Genomic DNA, 26,891 nt, shown 5'->3' on the forward strand with positions numbered 1-26,891 from the left:
ATGCTGCAGAAAGCAGCATCCATGTTTCTGGGCCTGTTCTCAGCTCTTTTTCACTGCTACCTCCTGCTGGATTGGGGGAAAGTCTGGGTTGGAGCCTGCTTAGAGGTGACACTACATCACAGAGCTGAGCATCTTCTGCTTCCTCCTCCCACACTGAGCCTCCTCCCCCACTGAGCCTCCTCCTCTCTCCTACTCTCTCCATCAGTCCAGTATTTCTGGAGGCCTAAGCAGATTTCAGACAAAAGAAGCTCTAGGCCCAGTCTACCTCCTCCGTCTCCCCAAGCCAGAGGGAGCTTGGAGCTCTTTTGCCCTCTCCTACACAGAGGGAGACTCCACCAGAGAAGGCCAGGAGCTTCGGGAGGATGTAGGCTGAGTACTCCAGATTTCTGGGGCCTACTGTTGGTTCCCTCTCTCCTCATTGCCTGTGAAGGAGCACAAGGAATTTCACCCCAAAATATGGCTCCCTGGTATAAGGAGTATTTTGAATTAAAGGTCTGTAGACATCAACAGGCACTGGATGAGACGTTTCCCCCATCTACATAAAAACCGGACAGACCCTCCAAGGAGAACAATCTTTTTCCCTTCCCTGTTATCTCATTATCTATTGCAGAAAAGAAAACAAAAAATGTAACCACACCTGAACAGACCCTTTCACAGAATAATGTGTCTCTCAGGATCGTTCAAATTCCAAAGAGAACTGTTTACACGTTAATCTCTGTTCCCTGATTCAGTCATTCTCATTGGTAATCATTTATTGCTCCTCAGCAGAATTCCTCTTCTCCCCCTTCCCATAACCTGTTTGCCACGATCCAAGTCCCCATTCTTTGTGTAACCTCAAGATGGTATCTAAGCTTCTGCCCCCGACTGGGGGCGTGGGTAATCACTCCACGATTCTCCCTGTGCACATGTTAATACATTTGTATGCCTTTTCTCTGATTAATCTGCCTTTTGTGAGTTGATTTTTCAGCGAAACTTCCGAGGGCGAAGGGGAAATTTTCCCTTGGTCCCTACACTTGCTTCAGCCAGAGCAGGTTCAAAAGGGGCTCCAGAAGGGAACCGGGTATGGAGGGGACTTTAATTGGAGACAGAGGTCACCTGCCTCATATTGCTCCCTACGAGGCTTGAAGAGAAATGCCCACAGCCTGCAGCATACGGCTGAACAGGCGGGGTTGGGAGTAGGAAGCAGGAAGAGGCTAGAAGCAGGGGGTAAGAACTAAAGAAAGAAAGCAGGCATGGGGGAGGGGTGGATCCCATTTTCCCGGTATTCAGAGGGGCTAGTCAGCAGCTGATGGGTCTCCAGGCAGTGGTGTACGGATGGGGCCAGAGCCTATTCTCAGGGTCTAGGTGGCCAACTGACTTGGAGGACTGCCTGGCCCTCATATCCACACCCTCCCTTCACCCCACAAAAAGGGAACTCCCGAGCTAGTGCCCATTTCCCCAGCCCATCAGGAGGAGGGGGTGGCTGGGGAATATTCTACCATTTTCCAGATGGAGAAAAGTGAGGCCCAGGGAGGGGAAAAGTCTGGCCGTTGGCAACAAAGTCTGCAGCAAGAGCCATTGCCAGCCTCACGGACTGAGCCCCAGGGCAGGGGTGGTGAGGGCGGTCAGGGGGTGGGAGGGGTGGGGTGGGGTGTGAGGTTGAGCTGAGCCGGCTGGGATTCTAACCACCAGCTCTTTATTTAGCTTTGGGTCTGAAGCAGCTAAACGAATGCAAATGAAATTCCGCCAAGTGAAAAGGGTTTCTCTGGTGAGACTCCTCCGTTGCCAGCCCAGAAGCCAGGTATGCGAGGACCCACCCCAGGGAACACTGGCTTAGCGCCCAGGCAGCCACTGGGTGGCGCTGTCTCTCCATCCAAGTGTTTAGGCGGGTTTCAGATGCCAGGGCAAAGAAGTCACCCCCATTCATGCCCCATCCTGCCAGGCCCTTAACAAAGGCGCCTGGGTTAGGGCAGGGAAAACCAGTTTTGACAAAACTCCATGTCTCCTCTGGCACGTGGGTGGGAAATGGAGGGTCCAGACTGGCAGGGCTTAAGAAACCCAGAGGAAGGGACAGGCAGTTGATTGGGGCCCCTGGGGGCCGCCCCGTTTCTCAACCACTCTTGGAGCTGAGAAGCTCCAGGTGTTTGAGCCTAGAGATGAGGGAAAACAATTCTCCCCATTTCATCGGCGAACACACTGAGGCCCGGAGTTAAAGGACCCAAAGATAAGCTTTTGAGCAGCCTAGGAAGCACCCTTTCCCAAAACTTACGTTTCAAAGTGAGTCCCTTTTTGCCTGGGCCACAGCGGCGACACGGAGAAGGGGGCTTTAGAAATGCTAATACCATGCGTGAGTGACAGTGCGAGGACAATGGAGAAGGGCGCTGTGAATGAGGCCGCCGAGGCCTGGGAGCCGGGCTCCCCACGTGGGAGCTGGGTGGGGGAGGGGCGGGAGGGGAGAAACCGGTCCCAGCCAAGGAGCTCCGAGTCTGGGCTAATTGGAAGGGGCTGCAGCTCCGGGGGCAGGAGGGGGGAGGTGATTACCTGCGGGTCGGCCGCGGAGGGGCGGGGCTCCGAGGAGGTAAGGGGGCCCTGCCGGCATTGGGAGTGGGCGCCGGAAGAGCCTTGGACCTGCTGACCTGAAGACCCCGAGAAAAAAGGCGGGGAAGCTGAGGGGTCTGGATAAGGCCAGAATTAAGGAAGGCAACAGCAGGTGACTTGGAATAGTGTGAAGGGGGCCCGAGAGCCCGTTCCCTCATTCGTTCATGCCGCATCAAAAGGTGGTTAAGAGGCTGCTCTTCAGTCACACTGCTGGAAGTCTTTTCGGGCTCCCTCGCTTATTCACCATGTGCTCTCCAGCATCAGTCACATTGGAATAAGAGCACCTGCCTCACGGGATCCTTGGGACGATGGAAAGAAACAGCGCGGGTAAAGTACTTAAGAAAGTGCATAACAAGCGGTCAGTAATGGTGAGGGTTTTTTGTTGTTGTTGTTGTTTGTTTTTGTTTTTGTTTTGTTTTCTTTTTTTTTTTTTGAGGTGGAGTCTCTCTTTGTCGCCCAGGCTGAAGTGCAGTGGTGTGATCTCTGCTCACTGCAACCTCTGCCTCCTGGGTTCAAGCAATTCTCCTGCGTCAGCCTCCCAAGTAGCTGGGATTACAGGCATGCACCACCACGCTCCGCTAAGTTTTTTGTATTTTTAGTAGAGACGGGGTGTCAACATTTGGCCAGGCTGGTCTTGAACTCCTGACCTCATGATCCGCCCACCTCAGCCTCCCAAAGTGCTGGGATTACAGGCGTGAGCCACCGTGCCCGGCCGTTTTTGTTTTTTGTTTTTTGAGACAGAGTCTTGCTCTGTCAACCAGGCTGAAAGTGCAGTGGAGGGATCTCAGCTCACTGCAACCTCTGCCTCCTGGGTTCAGGCGATTCTCCTGCCTCAGCCTCCCGAGTAACTGGGATTACAGGTGCCTGCCACCATGCCCAGTTAATTTTTGTATTTTTAGTAGAGACAGGGTTTCATCATGTTGGCCAACGGTCTCGAACCCCTGACCTCAAGCGATCCACCTGCCTTGGCCTCCCAAAGTGCTGGGATTACAATTGTGAGCCACTGCACCTGGCCAGTGGTGAGCTCTTTTCTTTCTTTTTCTTTTTTCTTTTTCTTTCTCTCTTTCTCTCTTTCTTTCTTTTTTTTTTTTTGATGGAGTCTCGCTCTGTCGCCCAGGCTGGAGTGCAGTGGCACGATCTCAGCTCACTGCAAGCTCCGCCTCCCGGGTTAATGCTATTCTCCCACCTCAGCCTCCCGAGTAGCTGGGACTACAGGCACCTGCCACCTCACTTGGCTAATTTTTTGTATTTTTAGTAGAGACGGGGTTTCACCGTGTTAGCCAGGATGGTCTTGATCTCTGACCTCGTGATCCACCCATGTCGGCCTCCCAAAGTGCTGGGATTACAGGTGTGAACCACCGTGCCTGGCCAGTGGTGAGCTCTTACGATGAATTTGGTAAATAGTGATTCATGCCAACTGTGAGCCCTGGGCTTGGCTTGCTCATCTGTGGTTCAGAGGTTGGTGCCCTACCCTGTGAGGCTGGCTACGCTGAGGGAAAGAAGAAGGGGCTCCACCTGGACACCAGGCTCTGGTCTGTGGAAAAACCAGAGGCCTGATGTGTGGGCCGCAGAGCCTGGGGGCCTGTGTGGGAGGGTCCCTGGGATGGTGCTGGCCCTTGGGGTCTAGGGAAGTAGGGCTCCCTTTGGGCCTCCTGGAAAGATGCAACAGCCCCAGGAGTGGTTGTGTAGTGAGGGGCATCCCAGTCAGCCCCTGGGGGCCCACAGTCAAACTCAAGCTCCTCTAGTAGAGTCAGTCAGAAGGCGAGAGAAGAGGTCCCATCCAAACTCTACAACAGTCACCTCCAACTCCAACTGTACCTGGCAACCCATTTGGGGAATGACAGAAAAATATCACAATATATGTTTTATTTATTTTTACCTCATCTTTTAACAGTTTTGACGTTCAGCATGCCATTTGTGATATACCTAATCAGTTAGTAAAGTAATGCATGTATAATAATAGCAACCCATGTACACTTACTGTGTCCCAGATACCACATGCATTAACTCACAAGATCCTCACAACACCTTATGGCCGTAAGTAGTATTACCAGCTCCACTTTCCATAGCATGTGGAAAGAGATGGAGTCACCTGCCCAAGCAAAAAGCCAGCATGCAAACTCACACAGGCCAGGCCCAACGTCTGTGTTCTTAACCACTATTATGTATAAACAAATTTCTGTGAATGTGTTGAGTTGGTGTGCTCAAAATGCTCTAGTGATAAGAGTTCATGATTTTAAAAGTTTGGTGACTGTTGCCCTGTCACCAAACTCGAGGGCAGCAGCTCCAGAAGGGTCCTTAAAGATGCTCATGGCGTGGACAGAAACACTAAAGCATGGCGAAGGACAGGACTTTGTCCTAGATCACACAGCAAGTACATGACAACACCGGGCCACTAATCTGGATGTTCTGCCTCCCATAATGAAAATTAACAAGTGCTGGGTTGCTCCCACATTCCCTGTCTCCTCCCCTCCCCTCCCCACACTTCCCCTCCCCGACACTTCCCCAGAATTCTCTTCCTGCTTCTCCTGTCTTCCTGACCCCCAGATGCAGGCAGAGGGTGCATTCTGGCTTGCAAGGGTGGCTTTCCGGACTTTGGCCAGGATCCTCCCACTAACCCCTTGGCCCAAGCCCAGGACGGCCACTGTCCTGTGGGAAAGGAGGCCGGGAGGGCAGGCCTTGAACAACTGGCATGAAAGCGGGCAATGACAATGGACAGAGGCAGCTGAGGAAGCAGGGGGCTCTAAACCTCCAGGATCTCCATCAGCCGCATTCAGAAGTGGAGAGAGAGATGCATAAAGAATAGATATGGAGCAAAGAGATGCATAAATAGACCTATAGTTACTTAGATATAGAGGCGTTTAGATATATAGATAGATATAGAGATACAGAGCTATGGAAATTTATAAATGCATACATAGATAGTTACATAGTCATAGAGATTACAACATAGACACATGCAAATTCTTCAGATTAGAAACATTCTTATGTAAAAGCCTTGTTAGAAAGCTTGGCTACGTAAAGTAATGCAGGATTCTCTCCTTTGGGCTGGAAAGGTGTGTCACCCAGTACACAGGGAATCACAGAATCAGCTCCTCTCTTAGGCTCTGAAGCTGTCTAGTCTCATTTCCATGCAATCCTGGGCCCTCCCGCTCCGCCACCAGGCTGTCAGCCAGCCTCTCTTGCCGCTCTTACTCCATCCCTCTGTGAAGAGCCCTGATGACTATCAAGTCCTTCCCTGGATTGAGCTGAGTGCTACCTCTGCGTGGCTGCCACCTGTGGATCACACCTCTGTACCCTGGGGCCACCAGACCCTAGTCTGCCCTCTCTACCCGGTGGCAACTCTTTAGATGTATGAGGTCAGAGACCATCTCCCCCAGAGCCCTCTCTTGGCTTTTCCCACCTGGGTGCCTCTGGGGCCCCATTGAAAGCTCTGTCTGACCAAAGGCACAACCGAGGAGAAGCGTGGTGGCCTGAGCCAGGCATGTTCCAAGGCCTTGACCAATGCAACTGACACAGCTGCCCTTGGGGGCCACTCCTTCGCTTTTTAAGCAACACATAGGGTTAGGGGTCAGATACGCTCCTCAGAAACCTCAACACTGCTGGGCTGGAGACAAAGGAGAATGAAGTCCAGGGAACAGTTCTCTGTCTCCAACTTTGTCCCTGCCTCTGGTTTGATGTCTCTGGCCCTTTTTCTATGTATCTATCTCTCTTTCTCTGTCATTGCTCTTGTGCTGCCTCCCCCACCCCCACTTTTCTTTTCTCCTTGTATCTTTCCTCCTCTCTTTCTCTCCACCCCAAAGCCATGTCTTGAATTTGCTCTTGGCCTTTTTGTTTGTCTTTAACTTCAAGAACTTGCATAGGTATTTTGTTGAAGAGAGCTGACCAGAGGTCAACATCGCATGGGGCTGTAGCAATTGCAACAAAGAAACACAGAGAAGGACATGGGGATAGAATTGTCCCACCCTCCTTTCACTGGCCCTGTTACAGCATCCCTCATGGTTGTCCATCCAGCCTCCACTTCCAAACCTCTGGGAACGGGGGTATCGATAGGCCCTGACTCAGCCGCCCCCTTGCAGAACAGCTCAAACTGACAGGAGGTCCTTTCTGGAAGTGGACTAAAATTGCTATTTCTGAGACTTCCACCCACAAGTCTTAACTGTGGTCCTTGGGATCATCCAGGTCACCCTAGCTCCCTCTGCGCTTTGGCAGTCCTTCAGAGGTCTCCCCAAAGAATTAAGGTCCTTTTCTGCCTGCATTCTCTCAATGTGGGCTCTCAGGAGAGAATGAGAGGCCCTCCAACACATCGTAATTGCACTGCATCCTGAAGAGGGCATCCCCATGCTAAACCAAATTGGGGAGGGAGTTGGCAGGAGCATCAGAAATATTCCAGGGAGGGGCTACTGGTCAGAAATGATGTCCCACCAGGTCACGTTCGTGGACCTCAGTCTGAGATAAGGTGAGGGAATGGAAACTGGCCCAGCCTGAGGACATAGGGAAAGTAGGCAGGCAGCTGGAAAGAAGGCCAGGGCAGGAGGCAGGCTGGCCCGACCCTGCCTGAGACCCAAACCCATGACAGGAGACCTCAGGTGCCCAGGGAACTGGGCAGCCAAGAGCCAGAGAGCAGAGAGGCCTGCTCTGGGGGCACATTCAGGACTGGATGCCCTCTAAGAAGAGAGGCACAGAGCATTGAGTCAGCCCTTTCAGCCCAGCGCCCAGGAGTAGCAAGAGTGCTTTTCAGCCACACACTCCCTAGAGAGCAGGCACGAAGTCTTGAGATCCTGCCAGCCTGGGCTCTTCAGCTTGCACCAAACTAGGACGGCCCAGCCTAGCCTGGCCAGACCAGTTCTGCATCTGCCCCTCAACTTCCATCAGAGCTGGCACCCTTGCAACTCCCAGCAGATTCCACCCAGGCACTGGCCTCAAGTGCTCCCAAACTCCTTGGGGTGGCAGGGGTCTCTCTATGCTTCAAGCCCTTAAGGGGAGATTTCTGGTCTCCCTGGAATGATTCCCAGAAGCCAACCAGGATCCTTCATGCTGCAGCTGTTGCTCTGGCCCTACCGTCAGTGGATTTTGCTGTTTACTGCACATTTAGTGAGTGTCTTACTTCTCCGTGCCAGGCCCTGTGCTAAGCTTTTTGCATACATATCACAGATGAAAGAGTTAACACCATGTGCCCCACCAGAAGTCCTGCCCCCTCTCTGGCATCCCTCTATACCTCTCAGGCAGCAGGAATCATATTCCCTAAAGGCAGCACTTGGCAAAAAGGGGCCTGCTCTGCCCAGCTGGCCACATGTCCCTTTACTTTCCCTCCCCTCTCGGTTCCTCAAGCAAGTGTCGGGAAACAGGATCCAAGGAGAAAACAGGCACCTGTTCCTGACAGGACCCCTCTTCCCTGCCCCAGCCTCTGGGCCTCCTGGTGCCCCTAGGGACTGATGGGAAAGAAAGGCCTTAAAGGCACTGGGAACCTCCTCCTAGTTTCTATTTGGCCTGCCGCATTTGGTCAACCCTGTCAAAGAGAGGAGATGCAGTAGAATGTAGCAGTTAATAGCACAGAGACCAGGCCAGATGGCCCAGGCTGGGCCACATAATAGATTTGCAAGTCTGTGTATCCCATCTATAAAATGGGCATCATAATTGTATCTACTTCACTGGGTTGTTTTGAGGGTTGAGTTAACATATGTAAAATATTCAGAATAGCATCTGAGGTGTAGTAAATAAACAAATAATTGTTAAATAAATTCAGCCCCTGTCCCCTAGGATCTCCCCAACTCCTACCCTCCGAGTTGCCCCAGTTTTTGCTCTATCTCATTAATCTCCCTGGACAAATATATGAACTCTGCCCTTGCTTCCTACCCTGGCCCCCTCTATCATTGTCCCTTAGTCCTCTGAGGCTAGACCCTAGCCCAGATGCTCAGCTACCCTCTGGAGATGCTGAAAGGCCTGCATGGGAATGGGTCTTCCTCTACCTGCAGCTCAGTGGGGGCCTCCCCTGGGAGGCCTCTTGCCTCTGTCTCCCCAGAGTGGGGCAGCTGCTCTGCCTCTTTAAGGCCCTAACTAGGTCATCGCCCAGCTGAACACCCCCTCACATTCCCCTCACACTAAACAATCTGATCTGATCGCTGGTGATGAGGTCAATTTCACATGGCTTTGTTCCTGCAGTGAGCTTGTCACGACCAATCATTTCCAAGCGAGGAGCCCATAATCCCGTGCTGGCTCTCTCACCCCCAGAGGCCATGGCCCCTTTCTTGCTCACCAATGTGAGGTCCCCAAGGGCCGGCTCAGCACGAGTTTCCTCATGGCCTTTGCATGCCCTCCCACTCTTCCTGGCTTGAGTGGGAGAGAGTCCGGGTTGGGGTCAATGATGGGGCTGCCAAGAGGGGACATAGTGGGTGCCAGGTAATCTGGGGAGAAGCCAGTCTCCAGGGATGGAGGTGGGTGGCTGAGGCAAGGGAACAGTGGTGGCATCCATTCTTGGGCCTTTGATCCACGCAGCTTGGGGAATGAGTCCTTACTCTGGGGTGACCCAGGATGGAACCTCTGTCCTGGGGACAGGGAGAAAGGGTCAGGGGCTTGTAAGAGATTCTGAACATAGACACCCCCCCCCCACCAATCCCCCTTGCATGGCCCTTGCATAGAATAGTGGAAGCCAGTGGGGGGCACATGGGCTCACATGCCAGGTACCTGCGGGCCACGACGAGAGGCAAAGGCATACTTCTGGGAATGAAGACGAGGATTTCATTTCTGGTGCCACTGTTAAGTAGCTGTGTCCAAGTCCCTTTTTCCTGAGTCTGAGATTCTCCGGATGCACCGTAAGAGTGCTGCGCCGAGAGCAAGCCATTGCTTCCTTTTGGTTTGAAGTATTCTTGAAGCTTTGTGGTAGGAGAGTTGGAATGTGGAGAGGAAAGGCATGGGATGGACATTTTGCGCCCTCTCTGTTTCCCCAGAGGGGCTTGGGCCCCACAGAGTCAGTGTCAGTTATGTTTGTTTTTGGTGGGGATAAAAAATATCATGCCAGACGAAAGAGCTTTTCTTCCTGCTTCTGCATCCTTCTTGCAAGACAGGACTCATCCCATCTGCCTAAGCCCTGAGGAATGGATGGTGAGAACAAGGGAGAGCGTGTGCCTGACTGGGCCCTGCCTAGGGATGCTGGCTTCTGAGTGGGGAACTGGGTGGGGAAGGGAGCACCAAAGCAGTGGGGGCAGCTTGCTGGACATCTGGGCCCCAGGTGAATCCTGCAGCTAAGAGGGAAGAGGGAAGGGAGTGTGCCAGACTCTAGACAGGGAGCTTTTGCTATCTCATCCCATCTCATTTAGCCCTCACATTGCCATAGTGAGAATGGGCTGTCCCTGCATTTTACAGATGAAGACATGAAGGCTGGTCTCAGGAGTGAGGGAGGAGAATCAGGTGGGCTGAACAGGGCTCCAGGTCAGGTTTAGAACATAGCAGTGGCAAGAAACTTCTCTTCAGAGAGCTGATGTCTGGGAAAGCAGGACCTAAAGGCCTGGCCTAGCCTGGGCCTCCAGTCATGGTGTCATGGAAAGCATATAAGCTTTGGAATCACACAGACCTGGGTCCTAGTCGTAGTCTGCCACTTTGCTGTGTGACTTTGGGCAAGCCACTTGCCTGTCTGAGCCTAAATTTCCTCCTCAGTTCAGTGGAGGTAAATGAGCTTGACTTCACAGGGCAGTCGGGAGGATTCAGTGAGATGACGGATGCACATATAATAGATGCCAAGTAAGCGTTCTTTGTTCTTCTTTTTTTTTTTTTTTTTTTGAGACAGGGCCTCAGTCTGTCACCCAGACTGGAGTGCAGTGGCGCCATCTCGGCTCACTGTGACCTCTGCTGCTCAGGTGATCCTCCCACCTAAGCCTCCCGAGTAGCTGGGACTACAGGCACACACCACCACGCCCACTAATGTTTGTATTTTTGGTAGAGACAGGATTTCACCATGTTGTCTGGGCTGGTCTGAACTCCTGACCTTAAGTGATCCACCCACTTCAGTCTCCCAAAGTGCTGGGACTACAGGTGTGAGCCACCGTGCCCAGTGTAAGTATTCTTTCTTTACCTCTAAATAAATCACAGACCCAATCTCTTCCCCACACCTCCACTGCAGCCATCCTTGTCCAGGTCACTCTCACCTCTCGCCTGGATCAGCAGCCTTTTCTCAGCTTCCCTGCTTCTAGGTTTGTCCCTTCCCAACTGTTAGTCACGCAAAAGCTGAATGATTTGTGGCAGTCCTAAGTCAGTCATGTTACTCCCCTCCTCACAACCCTCCCAAGGCTTCTGATGTCACTCAGAGGAAAATGTGAAGGCCTTACCTATGGTCTACAAGGCTCTCCACAGTGGTCCCTGCTGACACCGCTGGCCTCATCTGGGATCACTTTCCCCTTACTCACTCTGTTCCAATTACACTCATCTCTTCTGTGCCCTGAACCTACAAGCTGGTTCCTGCCTCAGGGCCTTTGCATTGCTGTTCTCTCTGTCTGGAACATACTTGCTCCACTTCTCATGGCCAGGTCCTTCATGTCATACAGATTTGAGCTCAGATGTCAATTCCTTACAGGATCTTTCCTTTCCAAAAGTTTCTTGGTTCCAAGTCCTCGTCATCTGAGAATTCTTCCTGTTGTCTTACCTGCATCTGTGCTATAGTCATTTAACCTCACTCCCATGACCCCTGTCCTCATAAAATGTCCCTTTAAGAACTCATTACTCGGCCAAGTGTGCTGGCTCATGCCTGTAATTCCTGCACTTTGGGAGGCTGAGGTGGGTGGATCACCTGAGGTCAGGAGTTCGAGACCAGCCTGGCCAATATGGTGAAACCCTGTCTCTACAAAAAATTAGCCAGGTGTGGTGGCAGGTGTCTGTAATCTCAGCTATTCGGGAGGCTGAGGCAGGAGAATTACTTGAACCTGGGAGGCAGAGGTTGCAGTTAGCTGAGATCATGCCACTGCACTCCAGCCTGGGCGACAGAGCAAGACCCTGTCACAAAAAACAAACAACAACAAAAACAGAACTCATTACTCAATTTTTGAGGCCCTCAAAACTTAGGAATCTACTTGGGCTCTACTGGATAAGGCCCCCAGATACACTGTGAGCTCCCTGGGGGGCCTGGTAGGGAAGGGAAATGGTGGTTTATTGGGGTCCCGACTAGTGTTCACATGCTATCATTTACTTCTTGAGACAGCCATGTAAGGTAGGGATTCCTACCCCATCATACAATGAAGAAACTGAGAGTCAGAACAGTTGACTTGACCGAGATCACATAGCTGGTTGCATGGTGGTCTTGTGATTCCAGGGCCGGTTTTCTGTCCACCACATTAAAACAGACCCCTTGCCACTTACACAGCAGAAGTATTTCCAGGGGTCCCACAGTAACCTTCTTTGAGTGCTTACTGAATACCTTTAAAGTCACATCTTAGCTCTAAGAGGCTCCACCCTCCCTCAGCCCCTCACTTTCATTTCTTCCACTGAAAGGAGCCCCCAGCTGTGCTGACCCGTTTCTGTGTGGCCTTGGGGGAAGAGATTCCACCTGCCTCACTGTCCCCCGTACTGACCAGCCTGATGCTACTGCCCAAAATGCCCCAGGGCATCTCCTCTGAGCTAGGTGCTCCAGGCTAGCCATAGAGGACCACAGAGAGCATAGACCCACAGCATACCCTGATACCAGGAGAGGGTGACACACTAAGCCCCTGGGAGTGCAGATCTTGGAGATTGTTGCCTTCACAGAGTAGGTCAGTATTTGGACTGGGACCTGTATGATGAGTGGGGACCTATTACATGGAGATGGAGCAGAGGCTGAGGGACAAGCACAGGCAAAGGCCTGGAGGTGGGAAGAACAGAGTAAGCAACTGAGTGTGGCAGGAGCTCAGGGCTGAGGAAGGAGAGGACAATTAGGGTCAGGCCTCCTCTCAGCACCCCAGCCACCTTGGGCTGCTGCCAGCCAGCCATTCTGCCCAGTTCCCCATGGACAAAGTGGGCAGGCAGGCCTACTGGGCCACTGTGTGCCGAGTCATGACAGCTAAACTCATGAGAGCCAGGACCCAGGGGCTGCTGGCTGTAAGGCTTTGGGGGATTTGGACCTGCACATTTTGACAAACAAAAGATCCTTCTGTGGTGGGAAGGGCCAGCACCTGAGGATCAGCTTGAGTCTGGGCACTTGGGCCAGGAAGAAGTGGAGGCACGACCCTTGTTGAAAGTAGACAGCTCTCACCCTTAGCAAGAGACAACTCCCACTGTTCAGGCTCACCGCAGCCTGATAAATGAGAAAGCAGCGTCTGCACTTGGGGAGAAGTGAGTGGCATAGGAGAAAGGTGGGTCCAGGGAGGGTAGGCCAGATGAACTAGGAGCCAAACTCCTTACTGACCGTCCTCTCTGCCCATGGTGGACCAGAGAGAGGAAAGGGACCCTAGGATTCAGAATGTCTTGAGAACCTACCATAGGCCAGGCTGGGAGCTTTACATGTACATTCTCACAGAATTCTCATGACAGCACTATGGTCTAGGTGTTGTTCTCCCCATTGTACAGAAGGAAAACCAAGGTACAGAATGAGAAAGGGTCCTGCCTGAGGCCACTCAGCAAGTCAGTGTGGCAGTAAGGCTTCAGTTCAGGCTTGGGGCTCCCTGCCTAGTGCTCTTCTTGCCGTAGCCCCTGGCATGGGGAGTCCTCAAATCTCCCAACATCCTTCAAGGCGCCAGCTTGTCTAGCCCTGTATTTGTACAGAGAGGGGCAGAAGTTTGGCCAGGAACATACAGCTGGCTGAGAAGAAGAGGCCCCGAGGTTCCCTACCCAGCCTGTGGCAGCTGGAGGGAGACGGTGAGTCGTGGAGCAGGGAGGGAGGGTGGGCTTGCTCACCTGAAACGTTTCAATTACATTCTCATAAAGTATAAATGTATGACTATAAAGAAAGACTTGCTCGCACATGCTTTTGGCAGCCTCCGTGCAAAGAGATAGCAGAGAGCTCAAAAGATCTAATTGCTTATGTAATCTCCGTTGAATTTGGTCTATCGGGAAATATCTCTTAGAAGTGTTTATCGCATCCCATGTTATAAATAGCCAAGCTCGACTCTCCTCCATGCCTTCCTGAGGCTGCCTGGGGGCTGGGCTGGCAGACGTCAGGAGGGAGGAGCCAGATCCTCTGGGGAGGAAGGGGCACCTGCCCTGGCAGGTGGCTCTTGGAGGCAAGCAGGGAGGGTACTGACCTTCAGTGTGCACAGAATCAGAGCCGGCTACTATTTTGCCCAATCCCCGCCTCATCCCAAGGAGGGGGGTCTTGGCATTTCCATGCCCCCCTGGCATCCCTTCATTTAAAAGCAGCAGCCCTCCTCTTGCCTATGAACATCTAGCTTAAAGAAGAAATGCGACAAGGGAAAGCTGGAAAATGAGAAAATATCCTTGGAAATTACACCAATATTATCATCCCCATTTTGCTGATGGGGAGACTGAGGCTCAGGGAGGCAGCAGGCACCAGTATGTGGTGGTGCTAGAACCAGGTCTGTCTGACCTCACATCTTGGCTTTTTGCAGCATGACCAAGGGCCACCCTGCTGGCGATGCAGGGTTTTGCTAACTTTCCCCTGGGAGGAACGTAAAGTGGCAACTTGGCAGGATGTGGCCTTTTCACATACACACCACCACCCTTCACTTCTGCAGTCTCAGTGATCTCTGGCCACACCAGGCCTGATCTGCTCAGTTGTCACAACCCAGGGAGCCCTGTCTCATCCCTCTGCCAAGCCCCCTCCTCTACCACTTTTGAGGTCCCAGCTCCAGGCCTGCCTCTTCCAGGAAGCCTTGCCTGAGATTTATGGCCATCAGTTGCCTGGCCCACCTTGGTTGTGGTCTAGGCCCCTCACCTGCCTGTGGAGCTCCCTCATTACCTATCTCAGTTTCCTGTGGCTTCTGTAACAATGACCACAAACTTAGTGGCTAAAGACAACAAAAATGTATTCTCTCACGGATCTGGAGGCTAGACGTCTAAAGCCAGTATCACTGGGCCAAAATCAAGGTGTTGATGGGGCCATGCTCCTTCCAGAGGCTGTAGGGGAGAACCTGGTCCTTGTCTTTTCCAGCTTCTGTGGCTGCCGGCATTCCTTGGCTTATAGCCACTTCACTCTAATCTCTGCCTTTAGGGTCACGTGGTCTTTTCTTTTTCTGTCTATGTCAAGTCTCCTCTGCCTCCCTCTTATGTGATTGCATTTAGAAACCCTTAACTTGATCACATCTGCCAAGATCATTTTTCCTAATTAGGTAACTTTTACAGGTTCCAGGGATTAGGACCTGATATCTTTGGGGGATATTATTCAGCCTACTACATTGTCTTAAGGGTCTCCCTGGTCTTCCTTTTTGTGAGACTAGAAACTTCCAGAAGGCAGAGGCAGTAGATGATGTCTCTGAATGTTCTTCGCATGATCCCCTATGTCACTTGGAGCCTCCAACAATCTTCAGGAAAGGTTGACTGACTGAGTGATTGGCATCTTGCCCCTTCTCCCATCGGTCAACCGTCAACTTCTAGATGTACTTGGTGTTTTCTTCAGGCTCCTGGGGCCACATGGTGGCATAGAGGAGGCTGATTTCTGGCCTCCAGGCATCTGTCAAGGTCTCCGGATGAATTTGCAGACAAGTGCCTCATGGCACATGTGCGGACATGGCTATTCACTGATCAAATTTGGAGTCTGGGTCCAACTGTGGGCAGGAGGAGCACATCTCATTGGCTTTCAGAGTCTGTTTTCAAAAGCATTCCCATTCCTGACAGACTAGAAGGAGGGGCTGAAGCTTACAAAGGAAATATGACAGGGAGAAATGTTAGGTCTTGCTCTTGAATCCAGTCCTCAAATGTAGGCTGGCAAGGGGGAACCAGGTGAGAGGGCAAGGGGGAACCAGGTGAGAGGGCAAGGAGCAGAGCTGAGGAGGTGACTGTCATATGCATGGTCTGACCAAATACATCCATGGAACCTTCAGCTGCATCTGTAGGCAGTATAGAAGTGAAGTTTCAAGAACAAGGAGGTGACAGACTGCCCTGGAATATGGTGTCAGCTCTGTGTGCCACGTATTAAGGGTACCAGAGTCACACTGGAGCATGACCAGGGAGGCAAAAGCATGCCGTGGAGAAAGCGGGGGCCCTGGTCTCAGGAGGAACAGTTGAAGGAAGTGGAGTTGTTTTGCTTGGAGAAGACTCGGGGGTTATGGCTATGGTGATGCTTCAGACCTGTAAGAGGCTGCTGGAGGGCAGAGGGAGAAGGCAGAGCTTAGGTGGCCCCCAGAGGCAGCACTGTGACCAATGGATGGAAACCACAAAGAGACAGAGTTCAGCTAAGTTGAATAAAGCAACTTTTGGGCCGGGCACTGTGGCTCACGCCTGTAATCCCAGCACTTTGAGAGGTCGAGGCAGGTGGATCACCTGAGGTCAGGAGTTTGAGACCAGCCTGACCAACATGGTGAAACCCCGTCTGTACTAAAAATACAAAAATTAGCTGGGCGTGGTGGCGGGCGTCTGTAGTCCCAGCTACTCAGGAGGCTGAGACAGGAGAATGGCCGGAACCCAGGAGGCAGAGGTTGCAGTGAGCCGAGATTGCGCCATGCACTCCAGCCTGGGCAACAGAGCAAGACTCCATCTCAAAGAGAAAGAAAGACAAAAAAAAAAAAAAAAAAAAAAAAAGGAAGCAACTTTCTTAGAGTTAGGCCTGCCCTGAAATGATCTCTGTCCTGAGAGGGAATAAGCTCCCTGCTTCGGGAAGTGGGAAAGGAGAGGCTGGGCAAGCATTTGGCTGAAACATGGTAGACGGGACTTGAACATCTGAATGAGGATTTGATCAGAGCAGGCAGCTCTCTGGAAGCTTGGGATGGCCTTCTGTCCATAGAGCCTCTCACTTCTTGAGGCCTCATCTGGGAGGCCTTTCCTTACTCTCCCTGCTGGTCCCCTCACCCCACCCTCCACAGACATAATTTTCCCTCCTCAGAAGACTGAAAGCACTGACCACATTGTATCCAAGCAAATTCTTTAGGCTTTGTCTCCTGCATGAGACTGAAGTCCTCTAGAACAGAGAGAGGACTTCTTCAGCTGTGGATCCACTCTTTACCTTTCCCCACACATTGCCTGGTGTCTGGGCCACAGGAGCCAGAAGAGAAGAAAGAGAAGAGTGCTAAGGCACAGTGGGCGGGGAGAGGGCTCACTCACCAGCCAGGAGTCTTTAGAAACTGCACGTTGACACAGATTCAGATACAGTGGAAGTGCGTCCTAGATGAAGGTGGGGTGAGTGAAGGTGACCTCTCAGAGTTCTTTCAGGCCTCAGAACTCTCTCATGAATGCCAACCCAGGTTTCTGGCCTTTCCTTTTCTTCTTTGCATCATTCTGAGAGAGTTCCCCTAGCCCAGGCTTCTGTTCCCAAGGGGCTTTTCCTCTCTACTGGCCCCTCTGACTCACTCCAAGCTCCCTCCAGATGGGCTCCATCGTCCTTGAAATCCCCAGCTGGGCCCACCAGCTGGACCTTCTCAGGAGTGAGGCCCGAGGAAGGTGCAGAGCCCACCCAGCAGGCTAGAGGGAGAACAGCTGCCTTTGGGGTAAGAGGGCTAGGGGGTGAGGCTCCCCCATAAGCAATCTGTGTTGGAAACAGAGAAGCTCAGTATAGGAATGGAGGTGGGGGTGGCTTTTTTGGTTACCGAAAAACATGCCAGGCCCAAGGTGGTCATTCTCTTCTGCAGCTCTGTTGATTAGCTCCATGCCCACTTAAACGCTTCATGTATGTCATGGTCCACATGCATGCCCGGAAGCCCGAGGGTCTGTTTTGGGGGTATGACCTTTGGCAGGCCCTGCCCCCCCCCCCACCCTGGCCCTCACTCAGGCATCACTTCAAAAATGTTAGCAGTGCCTGTTTATGTAGCGAATGACACTGGACTGGACAGAACCCAGCATCACTATCTGTCCTTATGTGTATTATTGGTTTGTTTACTTGTTCACTGACTGCCCCCTGGACTGGAAGCTTCCTGGAGGCATGGATCTCTGTTTCGCTCATCACTGCACTCCTAGTGCCCAACTCAGTGCCCCACACAGAGTAAGCATTCAATCAATATTTGCTAAATCAGTAGATGAATGGTAAAAGCTACGAATAGCCCCTTCAGAAAATGTCACATCCCCCTACAGTTTTGCCTACAATTCTAGGGGAATCTCAGACCCCAGAAACCTGTCTCTCAGATACCCAACAGATCCATGGTCCCGTTAGGAGACCCAGAAAGACCCAAGAGAGTAGCACATGTTTATCGTCTTATGCACTGTGTGAAAACAGGTTGTTATGGGCCTAGTCAGGAATAGGAATGGGCATAATCGTGGAGTCAGAGGTGTGAGGATGTCTCTAGGCTTGGCTGGGACATAGCAACCCTGAACCACAGAGCTGCCAGAAGCAACAGGCTCTCTCTGCTGAGGCTGTGGGCTTACCTCATGGTAAGAAGCCAGTGAGAATACAGGGGCTTCTTGCTGGCTTGCTGTCCCGCCCCCAGTGCATGAAATGGGTCCTTTGGTTGAGATGTCAGCATCTTGGGCTTTGGGCCAGTGGCATTCAGTGGCCCTGAGTCTGCAACCTTGGAGGATTCCTGAGCACACAGAGATGAAGAATAGCTCCTGGGTCATGGGCCATCCCTTGGTGAATCCAGGCCAGCATCTTCCTCTACCCTCTGCCTGCCCTCACACCCACCCCAACAGCTCTCAGTCCTCACCAGCTTCAACAGGGATCCAGGTCCTTGCCCTGCCTGTTTACCAGGCCTGTGGTGGGCAGGCAAGCGCTTTGGATATGTTAAAGAGCTGTGCCCAGAGAGTGATTTTTGCTATCACTTCAGGTGCTGTGTTGCAGCCCTCTCTCTGTGAGGGGACAGACATCCTCTGGGGTATGCCACGCCACAGGGAGGCTCTTTGCAAGAATGGAAAAAAATAGGAGTTGGGAGTCAGCCTGGTCTGAGTTCAAACCCTGTCTCTGCCACTTTCAAGCTGTGTAACTTTGGGAAAGTCACTTGATTTATCTGAGCCTCTGTTTTCTCATCTGTAAAATAGGGATGAAAATACATACTCTTCAGGGCTGATGCAAGGATTCAAGGAGATAATGTATACGGAGCACTTCCACAGGGTCTGTCACTTACTGGGTTTTCAATACACAGTAGTTCTCTTTGGTAGTTAATATTGGCAAGGGCTACTATAGAAAGTGTGGTCCCTGGACCAGCAGTGTCAGCACTACCTGGGAGCTTGTTAGAAGTGCAGGGTCTCTAGCCCCACCCTAGATCTGCTGAATCAGAAACTGCATTTTAGTGAGATCCCCAGGTGAGTCCTAGGCACGAGAAAATTGGAGAAGAGGAGGCTAGTTCACAGCCTTTAGGCTGGCAATCATATATGAGGAATATCCACTTCTGGAAGCCTATCCAGGAAATAGCTTCATACATCCTTAAGTTAAAATGGTAGTAGTAGTGAGTGCAGTAGTAGGATTGGGAGCAGTAGTAATAGTGGTAATAAATACTGAACATTTACTATGTACCAGACACTATTTGGGGTGCATCACAGCAACCCCATGAATCAGTACTGTAATTGCTGTTATTTTACCAGTAGGAAAGCAAGGCACAGCACAGAAAGGTTAAGTTACTGTCAAAGTTGGGGTTAGTGACAGAACCACAGCACAAATCCAGGGCACCTTCCTCCAGAGCTCACTCACTGAGGGCAGGCACAGAAGAAACTACATTTCAGGGACTGGGTGCAGTGGCTCATGCCTGTAATCCCAGCACTTTGGGAGGCTGAGGCAGGTAGATAACTTGAGGCCAGGAGTTCAAGACCAGCCTGGGCAACATGGTAAAACCCCGTCTACTAAAAATACAAAAAGTTACCTGGCTGTGTTGGTGTGTGCCTGTTGTCCCAATAATTGGGAGGCTGAGGTGGGAGGATCACTTGAACTCGGGAGGTCAAGGATGCAGTGAGCCAAGATAGCACCATTACACTCCACTCTGGGTAATAGAGCAAGACCCTGTCTCAAAAAAGGAAGGAAGGAAAGAAGGAAGGAAGGAAGGAAGGAAGGAAGGAAGGAAGGAAGGAGAGAAAGAGAGGGAAAGACAAAAAAAGAAAGAGAAAGAAAAGAAAAGAAGGAAAGAAGGAAGGAAGGAAGGAAGGAAGGAAAGAAAAGAAACTGTGTTTCAGGAGCAACATGGTCAATTCCATGCCACAGGCACCCACTGAATTGCTTCCTCATGTCTGCCTGGCCCAGGCCTGGGAGATACGGAGATGGAGGAGACACAGGCTCTGCTCAGTGCCAGAGACAAGCATGTGAGTAAATGATGAAAGGGGGCAACCTGCACCACTGCTGTGCCTACATGGGGAAACAAAATACTGTGGGGGCGCGGAGGAGTGAAGCCACGTGTCTTGCTTGTGGGTACCTGGTAGAAGCAGCTTCCCAGCAGGCTGGATTGTTCCCAGTTACAGCTTCCTTTATAAATCTCCAGGCTCTTAGGCATGATTAAAGTGCCTTCCGGATCAGACAGTGAGTCTAGGATTCTAGGGAGAAAAATTTTGACAAGGTGTGGGGAGGTGGTGGTGGTTAGGAGATGAGAATTTGAGCCCAGTTTTCGGTTTTAATTCTTTGTGTGGCCTTGGATGATCAGGCCCCACATTTCTCCTAGTCTGTAGGGAAGAGAAGTAGAAGCTGTGGCTGGGATTGTAAGGCCAAAGTAAGGAACCAAGGGTTTGTTGCAATTTTTAGCAGTTGCACCATGTCCACTTTGCTCACTGCTGTACCCTAGGCACCTAACTCATTGCCTGGTCCAGAGCTGCTGCTCCATAGTGACTTGTTGAATGCATGTTGAGGGAGCGGTCACAGGAAAAGGGGCCCAGGGTGAGCAGATCCCAGCCTCTTTATGCCCTTATGCCTGAATCAGCCCTCCATTTTGAACACAGTCCAGTTGGCCTCCTCTCTGCCTCCAGGTCTGCTCTTGACCTCGAGCTGTAGTTTATTCTGCTTCTCTCCATTAGGGCAATGAGTCTCTGCTGCCTGGTGAGAAACCCAAGGCTGACAAGGCCCTTGGAGATTGGTCCATTGCACAGATAGGGAAAGAGGCCAGAAAAGAGAAGGGACTGACCCAATGGCATGCAGGGAATCTGTGGTAGAGTCAGGACTGGGAGCCACATGTTCTTGTGTCCCCACCCCATCACTCTCCCTTCCTGGCCTAGGGCTCCCAGGAGTCAGGGAAAGACAGAGATAATGAGTGAATGAAGGACGAGGCTCTGTCATGAAGAAAGATTGGCCTTCAAGGCCTCTGGAAACAAATTGGAGGTGTGGGGAGAGCCAGAGGTGGCAGCACCAAGGACAAGGCTGCTCACGGGCAGGGGCTGGTGGGGAAGTGAGGGAGAGGCGCAGGGGAGTGGGCAGGCAGGAAGCTGTAGTTGGAATGCTGAGGACACGTGTTTCTTTTTAGGCACTCCTTTTCCACTGCTCACTGTCTCCTCTCAGGAGCAAAGGGAGAAAAAAGAGGATGTGATGCCTAGGTGAGCCCCATTATGTGGGACGTGTTGGTAGGGACTCCCCAGACAGCCCCTTCTGCAGTTGGCAGCACCAGGCCCAAGGCATTCCTCCAGGCCAGAGCCCAGCCTGCTCGCCCAGCTACTCTGTCTCCTTGAGGCTGGGTCGGAACCCTCAAGGTCTCACAAGATGCCCTCAACCCACTGGCTTTAAGTTAAACACACCTAGGTTTGAATCTCTCCACCAACACTTTCTAGGCTATGTGAACTTGACCTTACTTCTCCAAACCTAGGTTCATGCAACTGTAAATTGAAGAAAATGGTCCCTGCCCTGCCTCCCTCCCCAAGCGGAGTGCTCTGCACTCCTTCCTGTGCAAGCGCTGTGGCAGGGGTCTTGAGTTCCTCGCCTCTTTCTTTCCCTCAATACATCCTGGTCCAGCCTGGTGGGGAGGGTACTGAAGACCTTTCTGTGGCAGCTCACATTCTAGGCTCTCTCAGCAATGGAAGTGCCTCTGGTCCCTCAAAACTGTCCCTCACTCCAATCATCCCCAAAGCAATCTCGGCAGTCATTTCACAGCACAACACACAATCAAACGTGTGCTGTGTTTCCCCCACACACATGCATGAACTATACTTGCTGCTCGCCAAATGCACAGGCCAAGGGCGGAGAAGGCACCTGGGGTGCCCTTGAGCAGACCCTCCAGACCAGGGCCTCCACTAAGTGCTTGCTGTGGATCATCTTGCTAACTCTTTGCTACATATGTAGGAGGGCTTGCCACTATCTGTTTCACAGATACAAAGACAGAAGGGAACATCCTGTTCAGAGAAGAGGACTCCACATCCCTGATCTCAGTGGTGGCCAGGCCCATATCAGAGCTCATAGCTGCTCATGCTGTGTTACAAAGCCCTGAGGAGGAGACAGACAGGAAAACATCACTAACATGGAAGGTACCAGGAAAGAGTCATATAATGGAATACCATACAGCAGTGAAAAAGAACATGGCCACATGTAACGTGTAACAACATGGGTGACTCTCCCAGATGTGATGTTGAGTGAGGGAAATACAGCACAAAGAAAGAACATACTATGGCATGCTATATTTATATTCCATGAATATGAACTTCAAAAACATGTGGAACCAACCTACAGGGAGAGAAGTCAAAATAGTAGTTTCCCTTGGGGCAGGGATTACTGATTGGGAAGAGGCACACAAGAGCCTTCTGGAGTGCTGAAAATGGTCTATATCTCGACCTAGGTGGTGGTTACAGAGGCTGATACATATGTAAGTATTCATGGAGCTGTATGCTTAAGATTAGTGCACTTTAATGTATGGAAATTATGCCTCAATAGAAAAAGTATTTTTAAAAACCAAAAGTGCCAAGAGCTTTCCCCAGATCTTTGCATAACTGGCTTCTTGTCATTCAGGCCATCCCCTAAATATCACCTCTTCAAAGAGGCCTTCCCTGGTCCCCCCTGCACCTAATCGAATTGAGCAACACTCCCCACCTCTGTGCCTCAGTTGCTCTCTATTCTATTAACTGGTTTTCTTTTCCTTTTAGTATGTACCAGTGTGCTAGAGCTGGCTTTCACTGGCTCTTCCCAACTCAGTATTCAATGACTTCACACTGCCAGCTTGAGATCAGCCGTGATGGGAATGTCGGCACCACAGAAGTCAGCAGGTGCTGCAGATGCCCTCCTCCAAGCAGATCACTCAGCATTTTCCAGTACACGCTGTACACAACACTATTTGAAATCATCTTATGTATTTGTCAGCATACTGATCTGCTGTATGTCTCCTCCACATGAAGTTTCATGAGGGCAGGGTCTATGGCTTGTCATTTTTGCCACTGTATCCCTGGTTCCTAGAACAATGCTTGTTGTATAGTAGGTATTCAATACATGCTGCTTGAATGAATAAAAGTCTGACAGAAATACTGGAAGCACAAGAGAGGAAACTGTTACCTTTGTACAAGAATAGGGAATATTTGAGCTGAGGCTTCAACCATAAAAAAGAGTTTGCTAAGGAGCCAAGGGAGAAAGGACTTCCCAGGCAGAAGGAATAAAATGGAGGCGTGAAAGAGCATGGGAGGTCTGGGGGAAAGCCAGCCACCAGAGTGGCTGTATTGTAGGGTTGGTGGGGTAGGAAAGGCCTTGAGAGTGGTGCAGAAAGGTAGGCTGGGGCCACATTGTGAAGGGCCTTAGCTCCTTGAATGGAAGGCTGGATTTTCCCCTGTAGGCGATAGGGAACCATTGAAATGTTTTAATTAAAGAAATAATCCGATCAAGTCTTTGCTGGCGAGGTACCTCTGATGGCAGCCTGGAGGGTGGATTGAAGGGGGATGACTGGAGGTCCAGTCACCTCTCCACAGTATGCCTAGGATAGAAGGCTTGCCTTTTGAAACCAGCAGTTCTTCTCACTGTTTTTCCTGCCTGTTTCTATTCCCTCAGTCCTCAGTGAAGATGGAAAACAGCTGGCTCTTCCCTCAAAGCCCAGTGGCCCTCTAGGTCCTAGGCCTTAGTTTCCATTGGCCAGATTTCTCCATCTGGCCTAGCTCTGTGGGGACAGCCCACGTGGCCCTGCCAAGATGCCCAAAGGGTGAGTCTCCAGTGTGGGCACAGGAACTGTCTGTACCTTCCTAGTGTTTTGACTTAGCCAGCCCATTCCCCGTTCTGTGCCTCATCCTGCTGAGTCCCAGGCAGCAGCAGCCACTACTACAGTCACCGCTAGAAGAGGAGGGTTAAGGGGCCTTTGTTGTCTGTGGTGTTGCTATGCAGGGACAGCCACAGACAGCTCTGAGGTTGGGTTGTGGTCGAGAGTGGGGTTCATGCTTGGTAGCTGAGGCATGCCACTCCAGCCCAGGCTCCCGCTCCGGGCAGGGAGTGGTAAATTAGAACCTCCAGCCTTCTAATTTAAAGGACCAAAATAAGCCCAGGAACATTCCTGCTGGGGCCCCAGGAGCCCAGCCTTCAGGCAGCAGCTAGGCTCTGTCCTCAAGCCCTGAGTTGCAGAGGTTGGGGAGCTGGGCAGCCAAGGATGGCTAAAGCCTGGGTGACAGGACATACAGGAGGTATGGGAGGGAATGGGTGGAGGCATTTGTCTGTGGTTCTATAATCAGTCCACTTTAGTTCAGCCTGAGTCCCCATCAAACGTTTAACATCAGGCACTGGACTAGCTTAGCCCTGGGATGACAGTGGCGAGTAATACTAGGATTTACCCATCTGGGAGAAACCTTAAAGACCATTTGGGTCAAAATTCTCAATTTATAGATGAAAAAGTGAGGCCCAGAAAGGAAAAGACACTGACCCCAAGTCACACAGAAAGTCAGGGGCAGAGCCAGGACTAGAATTGAGGGCTGTAGTGCAGAACTAACTCCACCCCAAGCAGACCTGGGGGAGCATTGGATGGAGCTTCAGATGACCTGTTGGGTGTGTCCTACAAGAACCTGGAAGTCGGTCAACATGCAGGAGCTGCGGGAGGCATCCCAAAGGTGAGGCCTTGGAACTGGGCCTGGGGACAGGGCAACTTAGGCATAGAGAACAGGCCACATGAAGTCACAGAGGTGGGGAATCTCACAAGCCAGAACCAGGAACCTGATGTGGTCTAAGAGTTGCATGGGTGCATGGGTGTCTCTCCCTAGCTCATGTTCCAGTGAACACGTTCCCCAAGCGTACCTGCTGCCTCTCTTTCTCAAGAGGAAAGGAAGCTGAAATGTTGACAAGCTTCCTTATCATCACAGCTAACATTTTTTGAGGGCTTACTATGTGTCAGGCTCTGTGCAAAGTGTTATCTCATTTGATCCTCATAACAACCTTATGAGGTGGGGCTATTATTAACCACCTTTTAAAGATGAGAAAACTGAAGCACATAGAGGTCAAGTAGTTGGTTGAGGTGGCACAGGGGATTTGTACAGAGGAAGTCTGATTCTAAGTGCACTTAACCATCACACTATAATAGTGTTAATGATAACTGTAATAATAAGCTAGTGTCTGTTGAATATTTACTATGGGCCAACCACTGTTCAAAAGATTTCATAGGGAGTAGCTTGTTTGATCTTCCCAATGACTTTATGGGGTAGGTATTACCACTATTATTGTAATCTCTAATTTACAGATGAGAAAACCAAGGCAGAGAGAAGTAAAGAGCTAGTATTGCTTCTGCAAGACCTTGCCAAGTAGACAAGGGGGAAAGGATTTCCAAGGCAGAGGGAACAAAATGGAAGCATGAAAACAGCATGGCAGTGTCTGGGAGAGCCCAGCAGTCAGACTGTACTGTAGGGTGGGTAGGATGGCAAGAGACATTGGGTGGTCCTGGAGATTGCCCCCTGCCCACTGAAGGAGCGCTCTGCAATGGCCCTGATGAGAGGGAATGAGGGGGTTCTCCCGGTTGCTCAGGATTTGAGAGCTGGGTTGGGAAGCCTGAAACATACTAAGAACCCTCCCTGCCTCAATGGACCAGGTGAGGCCAGGGTAGGCATGAGTCGAGGGAGCAAAAAGTACAGGACTCAAGCCACATCCCCCAAGGAAAGCAGGGACAGAAGGTGTCTCTGTGGGGTCTCTTTCCTCATCACCAGGAGCTTGGCACCCCTGGGAATTGGATAATTCTCAGAGACCCTGGGAATGTCAGGGTCTTTAGTGTGACAATCCAGTCCTACCCTCTTATAGCAGCAATGTAAAAGCTGAGGTTGGGAATGGTGAAGGGACTCATGCAATGTCACGTTGATAGGAAGTGGTGGAGCTGTGGCTCAACTCCCAGTCCTCCAGAGTTCTTTCTGCTACCCTGCCTGGCCTCCTTTGGAGCAGACCCTTGGAGTCAGAAGAGACCTGAGTATGAATGATGGTGGATTTCTTGCCTGAAACCATGGAGACCAGAGGAAGTGCCACAGTATTTTTTAAATTCCAGAAGAAAAGAACTGTCAACCCAGAGAGTTCAATATCCAGTGAAAATATCATTCAGGAAGGAAGCAGAAGTAAAGACATTCTCAGATGAAGAAAAACTAAGAGAATGTGTTTCCAGCAGATCTGCTCTAAAAGAAAAGCTAAAGAAAGTTCTTCAGTCAAGAGGGCAATGAGGGAAACTTGGGACAGGGGTAGACTTGCTTTTTTCTGTCATACCGGTCCTCAGTGCCCTCCCCCATCTTAAAGCCTCTTCTATTACAGTCCCTTCCAGCCCAGGTGCCCTATCCCCTTTGCCCTCTGGCTGGGGCAGAGATCCAGGAGCCCAAGGCCTGGGTTTGTAAGCCAGGTGAAAGCTAAGGGGAATATGCATGGGACGTGGATTCCTGGATTGCAAATTGTGCTTAATACCACCACCAACTGGCTGTGCAACCTCAGGCAGGTTTCTTATCTTCTCTGAGCCTCCATCTGGCTGCTGGGGATAATTACCAAGCGTTTTGTGTGGCTAGGACAAGGGAAGGGGAGGGAAGCCTATTAGTGGTGTGTGAAAGGGCCGTCCAGATGGGAGGGATGGTTATCATCATTCCTCTGCTAGTCCCCTCCTCTCCAGCCAGCCAGGCATCCCCAGGGGTGTGGAGGCTGGGGGCAGGCCACTTAGCAACTCAGCTTCCTTTTACTTCCTCCCTGGGGCCTTTGCAGTTCTGGATTCCAGGGCTTTGATGGAAGGGTAGGAGCTGCCTCTTTGCATTAGCAGCCTGGGCTGCCTGGCCTGGACCTACCTATTTTCTTGGAATCTTTTTGGCACCAACAGCTTCTTCCTCACACATACTACTGAAAGAGAAGGAAGTAGGCCAGAAGTGGGGTGGCTCTTCCACCAGGGGTAGCCGTGGGGGTACCAGCTGATCCATGGGTGCTCAGGTGGAGGGCAGGGACTTCTCTAGCAGTA

At 51.3% G+C, this 26,891-nt stretch overlaps 1 long non-coding RNA gene across 1 annotated transcript in view; it reads right to left on the reverse strand.

The window, feature by feature from the left end:
* Positions 1-14,499: 14,499 nt before the first annotated feature.
* The window catches only part of LOC112616640, a 30,002-nt gene continuing 17,610 nt past the window's right edge, over positions 14,500-26,891 (reverse strand). The window contains exons 2-5 of the long non-coding RNA XR_003117683.1: positions 22,831-22,986; positions 19,974-20,091; positions 19,431-19,567; positions 14,500-16,186 (exon numbers count right to left, since the gene is read on the reverse strand). This is a non-coding gene — a long non-coding RNA (uncharacterized LOC112616640). The remainder of the gene's footprint in view (positions 16,187-19,430; positions 19,568-19,973; positions 20,092-22,830; positions 22,987-26,891) is intronic.

This window comes from Theropithecus gelada, chromosome X (genome assembly GCF_003255815.1).
Source record: "Theropithecus gelada isolate Dixy chromosome X, Tgel_1.0, whole genome shotgun sequence".
In the NCBI taxonomy this organism is placed as follows: Eukaryota; Metazoa; Chordata; class Mammalia; order Primates; family Cercopithecidae; genus Theropithecus; species Theropithecus gelada.